The sequence below is a fragment of the Lepeophtheirus salmonis genome, chromosome 9, assembly GCF_016086655.4.
Source record: "Lepeophtheirus salmonis chromosome 9, UVic_Lsal_1.4, whole genome shotgun sequence".
Taxonomy (NCBI): domain Eukaryota; kingdom Metazoa; phylum Arthropoda; class Copepoda; order Siphonostomatoida; family Caligidae; genus Lepeophtheirus; species Lepeophtheirus salmonis.
In genome coordinates, this window is record NC_052139.2 from 13,199,494 (window position 1) to 13,215,251 (window position 15,758).

Below are 15,758 nucleotides of genomic sequence, written 5' to 3' on the forward strand. Positions count from 1 at the left end.
ACAATAGTATGTTGTTACACAAGCATAAATAAGGGGGGGGGGGAAATATTTTTTGATGCCCTTAATAAGGAGTAATATCGCCTAGCTTTTGCACTAAATCTTTACGATGGATTTAACTCTAACATTTTTTTTATTAGTATATTTATTGTCTAATTTTATGATTTTGACATTTACTTTATTATTAATAATTATTTAGATCTCATCGGTAGAGATATATCTATCCTGTGCACAATTGTATATAGCAACTTATTCATCTCTTTTGTAGGAACGGACACGAGTTTTTCCGTCAACATCCCTCAGAACTGGATCAAATGTCAAATGGTCCATTACGAAGAGTTCATCTCTTGAGTTGAAGTAACTGTACAGACTATTGGCTTCTTGGAATAAGTCATCTTACCTAATAAATATTGTTCAAAGCTGTAATATTTGGTGAAGAGTTCGTGAGGTCTCATGAAGTAGGTAATTCTAGACGGCACTTTGAACATTCTTGTCATGGAATTTCATTATTTTTTAATGTTAATTCAAATGAATATTTCCTTGGTTATTTTATATATTTTTTTCAAAAATAATTTACAATCAATTTTATGGTATTTTAAAGATTTTGCAGTCTTTCAAATTTTGAACTTAATTTGTTTTAAATCATCTACTTTCCTGTTGAAAATTATGGTTAATTAATCACTCATTGCTGCCAACTGAAGCTATATACAATTAATATAGTAGATATTTTCTTATCAAGTTTAATCAAATTCTATTGAATATTAAGGGGGAATTTTATTTTTCTAAAAGTATACATTTTATAAAATCCATAATTGATGAGTGAAGTAATACAACTAATTAATACAATTATTTTTCCATCAAATGAAGATATATTTAATTATTTACTAAAGTTACAATGGCACCATTTACTTTAAGGATTAATAGTGAGGAGAAAAGACTCTGTGATTGCTCTCCAAAAAGTGACGATTTTTCCGTAAATATCTTAAGAAAACATACCAACATGAAGGCTCTTTTCTAAAAAAGTGTCTGGACAATCAAGTGAAAATCTTCTTCAAGATTAAAGACAAAAAGTTTTTCCTACTACGCAGTCTCGAGAACCAGGAGAAGTTGAAGGTTATCCGAATTGATGCTATTATGAGGAGATTGACGCAAACAATTACTTTTTGAGATTGTTTTTATTGCCCATATGAATTTTAACAGTATATCTGTTAATAATTCCGTTACAAACTTTAAGCACAAAGTATGTCTTATTAAGTGCTCTATTCGAGGAACAACTACTGCATTCCCTTTGTTTATTCTATCCAACAGGTTCATGTATGAACAGTCTTAATACGAAATGATTCCAAGGTTTTTATCTAGTTGCCATGAATTGCCGTCGGAGAGCCATTCTTTAATATCATTAGGCCGAGGAGAATCGTAGATACTGCGTCTTTCAGAGAAGTAAAGGATTTTAACAATGAAGATTCGATCAAGGTAGGAACTTCAGTCTTATTTTCATTCATGGCCAGACTTTTAAATATAACTTCCATGTATCTTTCATTTTATATTACATTACATGTCTTTGGAATTTTTGAAATTTTAGTAATGAAGATTTTTATTTTTGATGTAATAAAATTAAGCCATTTTCAGAACATTTATATCACTGTAGTTTGTTTTTTTTTAGTTTTTTTTTTTAGTGTACAAATGCTAAAAATTGTAGCTAATTTGGTTTGAACACTTATTTCTATAATAAAGTATTCATTTTTTTATTTATTGAAAATGAATTGATCTTTTTAAGCTTTTTTATTGACAATTTTGCAGGAAAAGGTTAAATATGGTATTTCCCTATTTTTATTGCACTTATTTTCAACATAAACTATATATTTTTATTAATCTTTTTCAGCCCTTTGTGTAGGAAAATACAGCTGATTGAAATTGAAATTTGGGGTTTTCCACAGTAACATAGATAAAAATGTACTCAAAATTGTACCCTTAATAATTTAAACTTCAGTTTATAATTATGAACGTTTATTTTGCAATTTTATTATTTATTAAAATGCACTTTTGAACTTAATTCTCAAAAAAGACGTTGAAATGAGTTAATTTGATATTTAATATGGAAGTACAAATCCACTTAATCGTAGTTATAAGAAATAACCATAATCTCAGGTTCCTTTATTTTGCTAGAATTGAGTTATTGCAGTGCTGAAAACATACGGGGCTAAGAAGCACCCAGGCCCCAAATATTCATTTGGAAGTGGAGAAGAAAATATTCGACTCAGCAAAGAAGGCCTCTGGACTGCAAGAGGAGAGTATACTAAAAGTAAATACTAATTATGAAAAGGTGGAACACCTCATATATGTAAAAAGTACAAAGTTCCTTTGCATCCAGAATGCATGGAACGTTATCATACTGCTCCATTATCATTTAATCATCATTTATTATATAATAAAAAGGAAATGTTTCTAGTTGAAATTCGCTGTTATGTAATAAATTCAATGTTTCTTATCTTTTTACCGAGTGGGAACATATGTGCCATTAGTTCAGAGTAAGACTAATACAATAGACCTTGTTAATGCCTACTATTAATACTAAATAAACTAATAAAGAATAAACTAAAAAAAACTAATAACTTCTTTATTAGTTTATTTAGTATTTGATTTAACAAGATTTAACTTGTATTTCTTTTTGTCCACAACAATATATACTTGCAATAGAGTCCCTATTTTACTCGAAATTATCTCACAATAATAGATTCCAGACTAGAAAAAGAAAGAAAGTTAAGACTCAATACTGGATGCCATTATTAAATTCTGTTATTTGAAATGGACTCATTTACAATACATAAGCATTTTGGATAAGTGTTTGGATTAGTATTAGTCCATGGATGGAGATACACATATAGATTAGTATTTTGTACATACTTATATGTGTAATGGCCCATGGGTACATACTAAATCATATATATAGAGAGAAATTTGATCTCCCTACACATTAGTCTTCTTAAATATCAATTCTAATATCATTGATTTCAGTTTACAATTATATTTTGTATAGTTTTTAGCACAATCCATTAATACTTGTATGATTTATGATAACATTTACCTATCCTCATCAATCAAAGTTCGATTTCACTATCGTAATATCCTTGACATGCCCCTCCGTCAACCGGGACCTTTTAGGTATATTTATGTCTGACATCACAATGAAAATATTTATAACGTTCGATTGCGTAATAATAATTTTATTTTTGTTGAACCATACATTTACAAGAAAAAGTATACATATATATATAATAGTGTAAGAGAGAGATGGCCTCAATAATAATAAGTTGAACTTTGAGATCTTAATTTTGAGTCTGTCAATATGTGTGTGTTTGAGTTTGTATTCCTCTTAAGAATTATATCTACGCAGTATCAATTTTCCCAATAATGAGGAATTTTGTGTTTCCCCCTCCAAAGAACGAGAGAGCTATATAAATATAGACATATATTCTGGTGTACAAATCATATTAAGTATTTAGAACGTCTTGAGACGTTTTTGAATGCAGATATGAGGATTTTTCTTGAGGGTATTGCTCTATTATTTATCGTGTTCTTAGTAGAAGAAATCTCTGCGAATTGCAAGGCTCATCATGCAGAATGGATTAAGGGAAAGCCTATAAGAATCTCAATTCCTCATCGCTCTGAACCTGGAAAAGTACTTGTAGACTGGACACAGTCTATGAAAAATGGACGATGCTCCGATAGGTTTGAAGTTTTTGTTTGGGAAACTCATCGTGGAGAGGGCTTTACTAAAAATTACACCACTCCAGGAGGAACTTACTCACGAATCGTTGAACTTGATCCTTGTGTTGAGTATCAATTCAAGATTGGTTTCTTTGAAAATAATCTATTTGGTAAAGAAAAGAAAAATTCTAGTGTTGCTAAGTTCAAAACCGAGGCAATCCCAACTTTGGGCTCAACTGATAAAAGCCAATTTCAAGTACAAGTCTATTTTGACAAAATCACACAAAAATTAGATTACAACAAGGCCTCTATTCGTTTCCCCAAAACCCTTCTCAAACACACATCATGTCTTAAATATATTGAGGCTGATGGAATTGAAAACGTAGCTACTCTCACCTCATCCAGGGGTTATAACAGCCATTTTAATAAAATTGGAGATATTACCCCTCTCAGTCGTTCCACATCCTATAGCAATATTGCTAGTGGAAGTTCTTCCCGATCTCTCGACAAATCCGGACGTTATGGTAGCTCTTCTTCAATTGGAAGCTCTGGATCCTATGGAGGCTATAATTCATTCGGAACATCTGGCTCTTTCGGAGGTTCAGGATTTTATAGTGGCTCACATGGGGGCTCAGGTTCATATGGTCATGCATCATCTGGAAGTAACAAGCCATCAAGTGGTAATTTTTTGGGCAGTTTCACCGGAACAGCTGGAAATACAGTCAATGTACCATTGGATCCTTACCACTATAATGATGGTCATATTGAGCATGATCATAGCTTTGGTAACCATGGAAGGGCTGACTTCAGTAAAGTTAGCCAAAAAAGATTTAAAAGAGGATTATTTGGGAATAATAGGGTAAGTACAACTCCTACGCCAGGCCGTTATGACCTTCGATCAAGAACCAACAAACCTTCTCCATCACAACACACTACTTATAAACCCATATCTGGTGTGACAGTCAATGCTAAAATCCTTCCTCCATTTGTGGAGGATATCATTGAAATTGTTGTGCCCATTAAGCCATGTTCCTCTTATACCTTTTCAGTTAAATTTGTGAGTCCACAAGGAGCTACATTGGGAATAGTGAAGGATCTCAAATATCTTCAATTATCTGAAATGCACAACTATCATCCGCCTACTCTCACTGAAATCTTTAAAGTTGGAACTCCCGTTTCTGCTAACGCTCCATTCGTTTCCCTTGAACCCTATAGTGGAATTCCTGTTAAATGCGTACTCCCTATTCTTAAGGCTGTTGATCGTCATATGGGTCATTTGGAAGACGAACTTCACTTTCATTTGAAGAAAGAATTTGAATCAATCGGTTATGGAAACAAAATGAAATCCAAGATTTTGGGTCAGAAGGAACATAGTTTGGAATCTGCTGGATGTGAGTGCTCAACTCCTCTTCTTCATTTCAATACCACAGATCCTAAGCAACTATCGAAGCATAAAACTGATGGTCTCTTTGGAACATTTGTGTATGAGGGTATGCAAAATGGAAGACCTTACTATAGACGTCCCCCAACTGGTATGGATGTTACTCCTACAACAAAAGCTGGAAAGAACAAAAGAAATAGGAGATTTGTTGGTAAAATAGGAACTGATTCAAGCAATAGTAGATCATTTGGTGGTGGATTCACCCGTGGTGGTAGTACTTCATCCTCTCATTCAGCCCATTCTTTATCTTCTTCAGCAGACCAACATCTAGTCATTCCTAACACTCCCATCATCAAAGATCCACCCCCACCTGGAATGGTGTACTATGTATTCTGGAATACCAAAGAAAAATCATGGTGGGTCGGAACCACACTCCAAGCTGATAAGCCCCTCTACAAGACAAATAAAAAAAACCCAGCAAAATGTCCTGGTGATACAAAGACCGTTAAGAAGTGGACAGTACCACACACTTTCAGCTGGAAGGTTGATCCCCATATGGTGATGTCATGCAAGAAACAAGTCTTATAATCATATCAATCATTCATTATGTAATACTTATTTTTTCTGTTTAAAAATAAAAAAATAAAAATTGTGCATAACATCCAGCTTTATTTACTTAAATTAATATAAATTTCTATATATATGTGTTAGACTGCATAAATATATATAAATCACTTATTTAATTTTCTCATTAAAACATTTACCATATATATTATATTTTGTTTAATGTGTGCTTCTTGAACAGGGTTAAAAAGGAAGGATGATTAAGATTCATATTATATTTTAAATAATGTGTTTTTGAAAAATATTTTCGATGGTTTAATCTTGGACGAGGCAAATAATATTACATGATTGAATTCTTCCACTTTAGCAATTCAGTACAAATCCACTTGGGAATAATTATGTATAAGATATTATTTAGTGTAATGCACAGAAGATGATTGTACCAAAAGAGTAGCCAGGTATCAATCTCCGGGTATATCGCTAAGACAACAGATAGATCTTAAATCATTTTGCACAGTCAGCAATAACATATCTCGCAGCAACCAGGACTTTTACTACCCTCTTGTTGATTCTGTTGAGCTTGATTGAAGTTTTGAGGTCAATATCCGGGTTGTTGTTGTGGAGGGTAATAACCTTCACCTTCTTGAGGTGGATATCTGGGCTGTTGTTATGGTGGATAGTATCCTCCGTCTTGTTGCTGTGGATAGGCCTGTTGTGGAGGAGGTGTGTATCCACCTCCTTGCTTCGGTGGAAACACAGGGTATCCTTGTGTAGGATAGCCTGGTTGTTGTGGTGGATATTGCCCATCGCCCATGGGTAAGAACACATCAATACAACAAATTCCTTCATTTCCCAGTACTGAATTTTTGGGATGTTTTCAAAGAATAAATAAATAAATAAAATGTTAGTCTAGAGGCAAAACTATTTGAGCACTTTACAATTCATCAGGAGTGGAAATGATAGGGTTTATATGTTATGTTGTGCATACAAAATTATAATATATATAATTTGTGCATAATTAGAGACACGAGTCTAAGTATGTAAATTGATACATGACGGGTGTGCTTAAATGCTGCAGGTAATGAATTGATTTTTTTCATAGATAGAGGATAGGGAGAAAATATAATACCTATTTATAAAAATACAATCACTTAATATTGGATCTGTCAATTCGTAACGTAATATTATTCCATTATACAGCTAGGTAGTAAAATATTATAAAAATCACACGAGAAACTTTTTCAATCTATAAAAAAATGTATGATAGAGATTATTCTTGATCTATAGCAGAGTTTCTTACTTTTTTAAATACGCAATATGATGATGTATTAATGAGGTCAAAAATAAGTCAAGTGTTTGGATAGATAAATATCGAAAAATTAATAATAAAATGAGCTAATTTTTCAGTTAGATCATTCAATGCATTTTATTCCAAATTATTAATATTATGTAATAGCTAATTAATTACAATATATCTAAATTACCCTATATTTGAATATATTTTTTATATTATCAGTTTTTTTAACATTATTAAATGCTTATTATAAATTTTCAATAATAATTAATTGATAATTATCAATCCTATAATAATTACCTATACAAAATCAAATGAATGATTAGCTAAAAGTTTGAATTCTATAATGTAATTAGCTATGGAGCAAATTAAATCATGACTTTGCATAATTTTTCAATTTGTTAGTACATCTAAAAAAAAAGTGAATTTCCTTTCATCAACATAAAAGCGTGATTGCCACATTAATGTCTAGTAAACAGACGGTATAGATCTAACTTTATTTTTTCATTTTGCCAAATTTTTGTTAGCTGTGGGAAACCACTAGCTGTATGTAGCTAAATCAGTGTAAAGATAATTGGTACATAGAATATGAAGTAGATGCACATAGGTACTGACCATAGGCTTCTATGGATCCATTCTTCAACTCAAGTTACAGCGCCACCACCAACTCACATCCAGAAAAGCAAACACGAGCATAAATCCCAACAGAAAGAAACGCAGTCATGAGAATCTGGTTTTTTTTTTCGATGTAGATTCTTGTGAAGATGATGAAAGGGGTGGGGTGTATTTGAAATTTTTTCTTGAGTCATGGGTTGATCCTGGATGGCAAACGATGTTTTCGGTAGAGGGTGGGGGATGGACATATTTGATTCATCAAATAGGATTTTTTTCATGAATAATAAATATCATTTATGTTTTTGCGAAACGTTATATTTGACTTCTAATACCAATGTTGTAAGTTCATAAATTACAAAGAAGTACAATCAATTTGACGTTTCTCTTTATTTTACTACTCAAATCTCATTTTTTGATACCATTAATAATTGATAATATATTATTATCAAATTTGTTCCTCGTTTATGCCAAATAAAACACATTATTTTATCATCCTATAATTTCGAGCAACGAAAACTGCATTATATTCTACAATATACCTTTCATTTATTATTCCTTACTTTCTAGGGTTTAAAATTTCATTTATTTCGACATTTTACAGATTTCAAGACAAAAACGCGTCCATAAAGGACCTTTTTTTTACGTTTGATGGCTACTTTCTTGTGTAAGGGAATAAAATACAAAACAATGATAATAATATCTGACGATACCAAATTCTCAACTATTGTCATTACAGTACACCCTAATGTATATGCTTTATGACCATAAATACAGTTGTATAATTGGGAGAATTTTTTAGACAAGTATTTAAGGTCCTTTAAAATGAATAACGAACATATTCCCTTTCAAATCTACTTTTCCTGGAGTTGTACACGTAAAAAAATGGTGTGATAGTTCACAAACTCTTTCTGTGAACTTATTAAAACATGGTATTTTGTTCATTGAGCCTCTCTTGATTCCTGAAGAGTATATTATAAAGGTAAAAAACTTACCGGAGGAGAGAATTGAATATCTTATAAAAAATGTCGTTCCTTTTATTCCTTGTAATGAAAAGAAACAACTTTTTTCTAAATCTATAAAATATGAAACTAACTTTACTAACAAATAATTAATAAATATTCATTTTCCTTAACATAAGGATTTCTTGCCTACGTTTACTTCTTCTCCAACATCCGACCCTTTATCGAAAGATTCTTCATAATTTTTATCTTCACCATCTAATTATTTGGAAGAAGATACTCCATCAACATTATCGGCTAATTTATTACAAGGTATCACTCAACATTAAGTTATTTAATTTTATAAAATTGTAATCCAGCCCTTTTCTATTATCAGACTCAGTATGCTATTTTGATTGTACAACTAACTTATCAACTCATTTTGGACTACAAGGACTCTCACAGGAATATGCAACTGATGTGTTAAAATAACATACAAAAAGAAAGAAAATGTGTTTTTCATTCGACGGTTGTGATTTGCACAGTAAATATTTGAAGAAGGAGATAAAAAAATGTAGAAGTTGTAAACATTACAGGGGAAAATATCTTTAAAAAAAACATGCAAAAGATTTGGCGTCCGCTTTTTATATCGACGATTTTTTCAGCGGTTTTTTTATATCAAAATTTATTTGGGCGGTCTTTTTTAAAGGTAGGATCGTTTCAAAGAGGATTTAACCATTTATATTAGAACAGAACAATACCAATGATGAGTGATGACTAATGACGTCATTCCATAAGAAACTTCAAATAATATTTTTTCATGAGCATCTACAACTGATGATGTTAATTTTATCGTTGGTTTTATCCAATTCTTCATCTAATCTGTGTTTCAAGATTTAAGGAATTAATATTTGGGATAATACATTTATGTAAATTCGCCTCCTGGATCACTTGTCATCCAAGAACTCCAAAAAGACACTCTCCTCTAAGTCTTTGACTCCACATTCCAATCTACAATCACAACAATGTATCCATTTTACTAAAAGGAATTAAACCCCTTGAGATTCTTCGACGTAGTAGAGAAGTATATGAGTTAAAGTCAAAAAGAGGATTTTTTGTAGTTCCTCATTTTGAGTATTGATATTTCGTGACAAGTAGAATGAAATTTAACAAAAAAAAATTTTAAGTCGTCATTCCCAGTTCCCAGAATTAACGAAGTCATCATGATAAAGTCTCAAAGCTCTGATATATTTCATTTTCAAGGAGAAGCTTATTTGTCTTCTACTTGACATAAAAATATATACCTCATTTACATACTTTATTTACAAAATGGTTTTGACGAAACTGCCAATTTTTATTTAGATCCTTGACAATTTAATTTTTAAGTACAAAATATGATTAGATTAATTAATTACTGAAAATTGTTTTGATATATTGAAATGACGAATATCAGCTCTTTTTTTATTATTACTGTAGTCCTAACTAAGTTTCTTTTATTTTCGTTATATTTATATATGGAATTTGATTTGGAGAAGTACAATAATGTAAGCTATAATTTTGTATATAATAATATCTCTTCATATTCTCATGTTCGAAGATTAAAGATCTAGCTACGGCCAATTTAGTCTATTAATTAATAACTGACGTTTTCATGGCAATGTTCTTAATAAAATATGGCATTTATATAACATACTTAATTAATGTACACTATTTAAATTTATAAGTACTATTCTGTATTATGAAGTCTCACATTTTAAATATTTACAAAATAAAGTAAAGTCTTATAAAAATTAATATATTTAGAACTATTTAACTTGTTTTTTGTATCTTTGATATTAATGAAATTTTATCGGTTATGATTGAATTGTTAGATACGTGAAGGATCAAGTAGACGTCATAGACTTAATGTAGAATACAAAAAGACTGTGTTTACTATTGATAATATAATGACTTTAAAATATACAAATTAAATGTTTAATTAAAGCACTGTTGTCACAAATTAGCTATTCACATCTTTGGTTCCATTCATTATCAAGAAGAAGCGTCTTATCATTTACGTATTCCATTTTCTTGGATGTGGGGATACGATCAAATGTATTATAAATATTCAACAATTCCTAAGGGGTAATTAAAGGTAAAAAAACAAGAAAATATGCTTATTATTATCATTTAATTTTATAGAAATAACATTTACAACATCTTCTTTAATATAATTTTTAACTTTTGAGAAAAATTAATGTAATGATATAGAATTTTTTTTATGTGTTTAATATTTTTAACAATGTTTTCTACAAAATTAAAGCTAAAATAGGCATGAATCATAAGCGTTATCTTCCCACTAAATATAATATCATTCCCAATTAGAAAGAAAAATACATTATACATTTAGCAAGTTAATTGGTCTTAAAATATTATTGAACATAATTACATAATTTGGGATTCGTAGTTCTTCGATGGGTAAATGATTTTTCAAATTTCCAATTGAATTAGTTTCAATATTGTAGCAACAATTCAAATCATGTACATACAAGGTAAAAACTAGGTGTTTTATTCTAAAGGAGCACTTCAATGATAATTTAATTTGATAAATCATCAAATTTCAGCTATTCTTCTAATATTACAAGACTATAAAGGAGGTATTCTCAAGTACTGAAAAATGGTTGAACCGACATAACAGTCTCATGCTCAAGGATTTTCTTTTTTCTCATTATAACAGATTTTGGTATTGCTTAAATAGAGCCTGGGTAGTATTAGACAATTGCACATCAAAGCCAGTTGTTTATTATTTATTCAAAGGAGTGAAATTAAGTCATTGGCTTGTACAACAAAAATCTGGAAGAAATATATATTATATTTACGCAAAAAAAATAAATTGATCACACTCATAACTTATGAGTACCAAGCACCATTATCTATCCAAGAAGCTCAAAAAGTAATACACCGTTGTCCATTGAATTAAGTATATTTTTGCAAGAATGAATATGACGTAACGGCTCACTTGAACATAGAAAATGATCGAATAATTATTGACTCTGACGTAACTACTAATTAGGTATCCTGTTTGCAACTGTAAAGCTTAATACAACCACATAAAAGAAACCTCGCTTTATAGAGTTTCGATTTAAAAAACATGCTACAAAAAGTACGCCCAAATAAATTTAAATAAAAAAACTGCTGTAATGTACGACAGCCGATATGGAGGTACAAATTCCATATTTTGAAAATTCAAAATGTTTAAGTAATTCCTAGAAATAGTTTTCAAATGGCAAATTATTAAAAATTTCGTTGCATAAGAAAAAAAAATCCTATTTACATAATATGTAGATTAATTACAGTTGTATTTCGTACATAAAAATCTTTGCCTGTCATGCATTATAGCGAATTTTTTTTTTTTTTATCAAAATTGATAAACTTGAAATGATATGATTTAAAAAAGTAAGCGTTTTAAATTCAATAGTAGTTACAAATACTAGGTCATATCCCTTTGATACATGGTCAAAAGCATACAATCCTTGAAAAAACGATAATAACTAATACTGAGAATCAAAAGCTAAAAAATATGTGAAATATCTCTTGAACAACTCGTAAACAAGTTTTTGACAAAATAACAGATTTTGATAATAATTGACCGTAATTTGGGCACTCTACAGAGAGTTAATTACAATATTTATGTAATAGAAATTATAGAGCATTATACAAAGAATAGTAAACTCACATCTACTTAATTTTGAGAGAAATAATCGTATGTTTCTTTCTTGTAATTGCTTCACAAATTCTAGATGATCGTCCTTTAAAATTATACGGAACATTTTCAAATAACGTAACCTACTCAGTTGAAAATTCGCAATGCAAAGTTTCCAGGAAATTTTTTCTAATATTTACTGGACCATTTCTACTAGGGTTGCCAAATTTCTGGAATCAACACTCTAAAAAAGGTGTTACACTGGGAATGTTTAATGTTGAAAGGTGGACACAGAAATATCCTTAGTAAAAAATATATTTCTAAACAAATTAGCTCATACAACACACAAATTAAGAAAGAGAAAAAATGAAGGGCTGGAAAATGATTTAAAACTGGTTATATCGCAGAAATTTTGTGATATTCAAAATTTGTGTATAAAGAAAAATATGATATATTTATTTATTGCCGTTACCTTGAATTTATAAAAAAGTTATTCTGGTGCAGCCATGTACAATAAATGATATATAAATTTATAAATATGTAGTATTTATAAAAATAAATAGTCCCCATAAGTTGACAACTTGTGGGCCTGCAATATTAGCACTATTGCCTCCATGATATCCCGTAACTACCTATATTCTGAAGTATGTTAAAATTCTTACTCCCCTCTTACGTGAACCCCAACGTGTTTGATCAGAGGCATTGGGATGAAGTTATTATTAAAATGACTTTATTATATAATTAATCCTTTTTCTATAATTATGACTATTAAGATATATTTGGGATCGGAGGGAAAATAATCTTAAGTGTACTTCAGATTTGTCTTTTAAATGTATACGGAACATTGTAAAATCACATAACCTACTTGTATGCAAAATTTTCTAAGTAAAATTTCCGAGGAATTGTTCGGAAACTTTCCAGCCCTTTACAACACTAGTTGTATTTCCAAAAGATTTTAACTCGGTTATCGTGGTAAAATATGTTTGCCATTTAAACTTATACGGGAGATTCAAAATCCCATAAACCTACTGACGGTTTTTTCCTGGTTAACAGAGCCTTATAAGTAAAGTTACGCAATTACTATAGTAGACATTGTCTTTACTTATACAATTATGAATGTACGACTGTATATCGTTGGGTGACACCCAAATTGTCCAGAACTCAAATATTTACTTTACATAATTAAACTAATAAACATCATTCTTTCATTATGAATAATAATTTTTCCTAATTTTTATAATAAAATGGAATTGATAGTTCATTTCATCAATCTGAATTTATGTCTTTTTAAATATTAAACTTTTAGGGGAAAATTAAGCGACATATAGCTGGAAAATTGAAAATGCTCTCATTTTTAGCCATAAGAAATGTATGTTGTAATTCTGGAACTTTATTATTAAAAAGTTCGTTTTATAGCAATAATAATAATGAGTTGTTATTTATCGAATTATAATATTCAGTAGTTATATAATATTCAATTATACTATTTAATAAAGTTATTTATTTTATTATAATATTTAGTATTAATTCATTAAATCATGATATTAGAAACGTAAAACTAAAAAGTTAATCTTTAAGAATTATAATACTATATATTTCAGAGCTTTTTTAAACGGAAGTTTAAAGATATTTTGGGAAACGCAATCTCTTTTTTAGTGAATGTCTGTATTTGGACATAATTACGACACGTCACGATCTAGATTCACTATTCTACATACTCAAGGACAGTAGTTAGTATCACTAGTTTTACACAATTAAATCTATACATTCCTTCACATACATCCATATTCAAATAGTTTCATTCGTTAAGTTTGAAGGGCCCACAAATCTTTGATTTATAGCTGAGGTAGACCACGTCGTTCAGTTTGTTACTCAAACTTTTTTCCATTACTCAATGTCCATGACTAAATAATGTTATGAATATGAGTAATAAAAGAAAAAGATAATAATTTATTTTATGATAATAATAGAAGGTAAGCCAAGATGATAATATATTGTACAAAATGAGTGTGAATAGAGTTTATTTTATAGACAGTCCTTCAACTAAGTCGGAGAACCATCTTTGCTAAATGAGGTCATCAATCAATTTTTAACTATTGATGACAGCGATTTATATAAAATAATTAGATATATATTAGATTAAGAATAATAGACGTGTATTAAAGCAGTGCCCTCAAATTTTGAAATGACTTCAACTTGAGATTTTTAATCTTGCAATCCCCTGACGTCATCAATCATATGATCTGATAGAGAGTTTTCATATGATATCACAGTTTTGATGTAGTCCATTTTATGGAACTCAAGGATCATATATACCTTGGCGGGACTAAAGCTTTAAACCAAGTAGGGAAACGCGACTGTTATCCTGAGGAGATACAATGGTTCAGGGGTTTAACACTTTTTCGCAAGATTTGCTTTCATATGAAGTGACTCTCTCATTTTTCTTACTACCAACGTGGCTCGGATATAATAAAGAGAGTGACTGATGAATGATGAAGCACGCCTACCTCACTATAAAATTGCAATGGGAAGAAGAAATTATTTTATTGTTGTTCCCATTCATTAAAGTGAAGGGGCCGGAGTTTTCAATTATACATTTATGATTGATTGTTATTATAATAATAAATGTATGATTTTATTGGATTAAAATAGTCAATTATTGTCAGAGGTGAGACATTGGATCCAATACTTGACTTGGACTCCATAATTTAATATAAAATATACATTTTTACATTAATTATATAGGAAAAAATAACGACAATAAACGTGATAATCTTTGAGCTAGAATAAACACATTATTTGGTTAACGAAACTCCATATAATAAAAAATCTTCTCTTGTTTAGCTAAGTCCGTCATCCAGACTTCGAATGAGCATTTTCTAAAAAGAGGAATATATAGGGTAATGTCATAACCCCAAATAATACCTAAACAGTACTTCTAGCGAAGAAAAACAGTTTCTGTGCACGAATACATTTTTCAGCTATTGATCACGTGGGTCCTCCTTTCGCTACTTGGTTTAAAGCTTATTTAAGGATGAGACATGTATCTTTAGTTTTTGCCCTTTTATTAGAGTATTCATATTGAAGTACTCTTTATTAGTAGATGGATTAACAAGTAATGCATGCACATACAAATATTTTATTATTGAATGTCGAGTTTTTCATAAATGGAAAAAAGATTTTAACTTTTTTTGCAGCACTATTAGTAACCAAATTAAAAGCATTTTAGACGAAGCAGACAGTGTTGATGAAAAAGACATTGGCAATTTATAATATGATTCTAATACTTAAGTTATAGCTGATGAAGATATAACCAGAGACACAAATGCATAAGATGCTTCATTGACTCCAGAAGCCAACGTTTAGGAGAAAAGGAGCAGGAAAATAAACAACCTACAACAAAATACACGGTATATTTTTGTGTGAGCGAGGCAACGCAAGGACTAGTAGATATTGCTCTAAAATTTGCTAGAAGAAAATTAGCCTATTAAAAGTATGGCTGTTTCAGGAAAATACTATCCATAAAGATACCAAAGTTAGCAGCTGAAGGCAATGGAACATTCTTTCGTATACTTTCCC

General features: G+C 30.2%; 2 long non-coding RNA genes across 3 annotated transcripts; one reads left to right on the plus strand and one right to left on the minus strand.

Moving 5' to 3' along the window:
* The first annotated feature begins 259 nt into the window (after positions 1-259).
* Positions 260-1,633, plus strand: LOC121124680 (uncharacterized). Of its 2 annotated transcripts, none has more exons than XR_005866379.2 (3): positions 260-459; positions 913-1,237; positions 1,306-1,633. It is a non-coding gene; the product is annotated as an uncharacterized lncRNA (long non-coding RNA). The 2 variants fall into 2 exon arrangements; XR_005866378.2 differs by having other exon boundaries at positions 261-455; positions 1,306-1,631.
* An 8,181-nt stretch (positions 1,634-9,814) lies between these two features.
* LOC139906398 (uncharacterized) lies at positions 9,815-11,781 on the minus strand. Its single transcript, XR_011781890.1, has 2 exons — positions 10,926-11,781; positions 9,815-10,614 (listed from the first exon to the last, which is right to left on the minus strand). It is a non-coding gene; the product is annotated as an uncharacterized lncRNA (long non-coding RNA).
* Between the last annotated feature and the right edge of the window lie 3,977 nt (positions 11,782-15,758).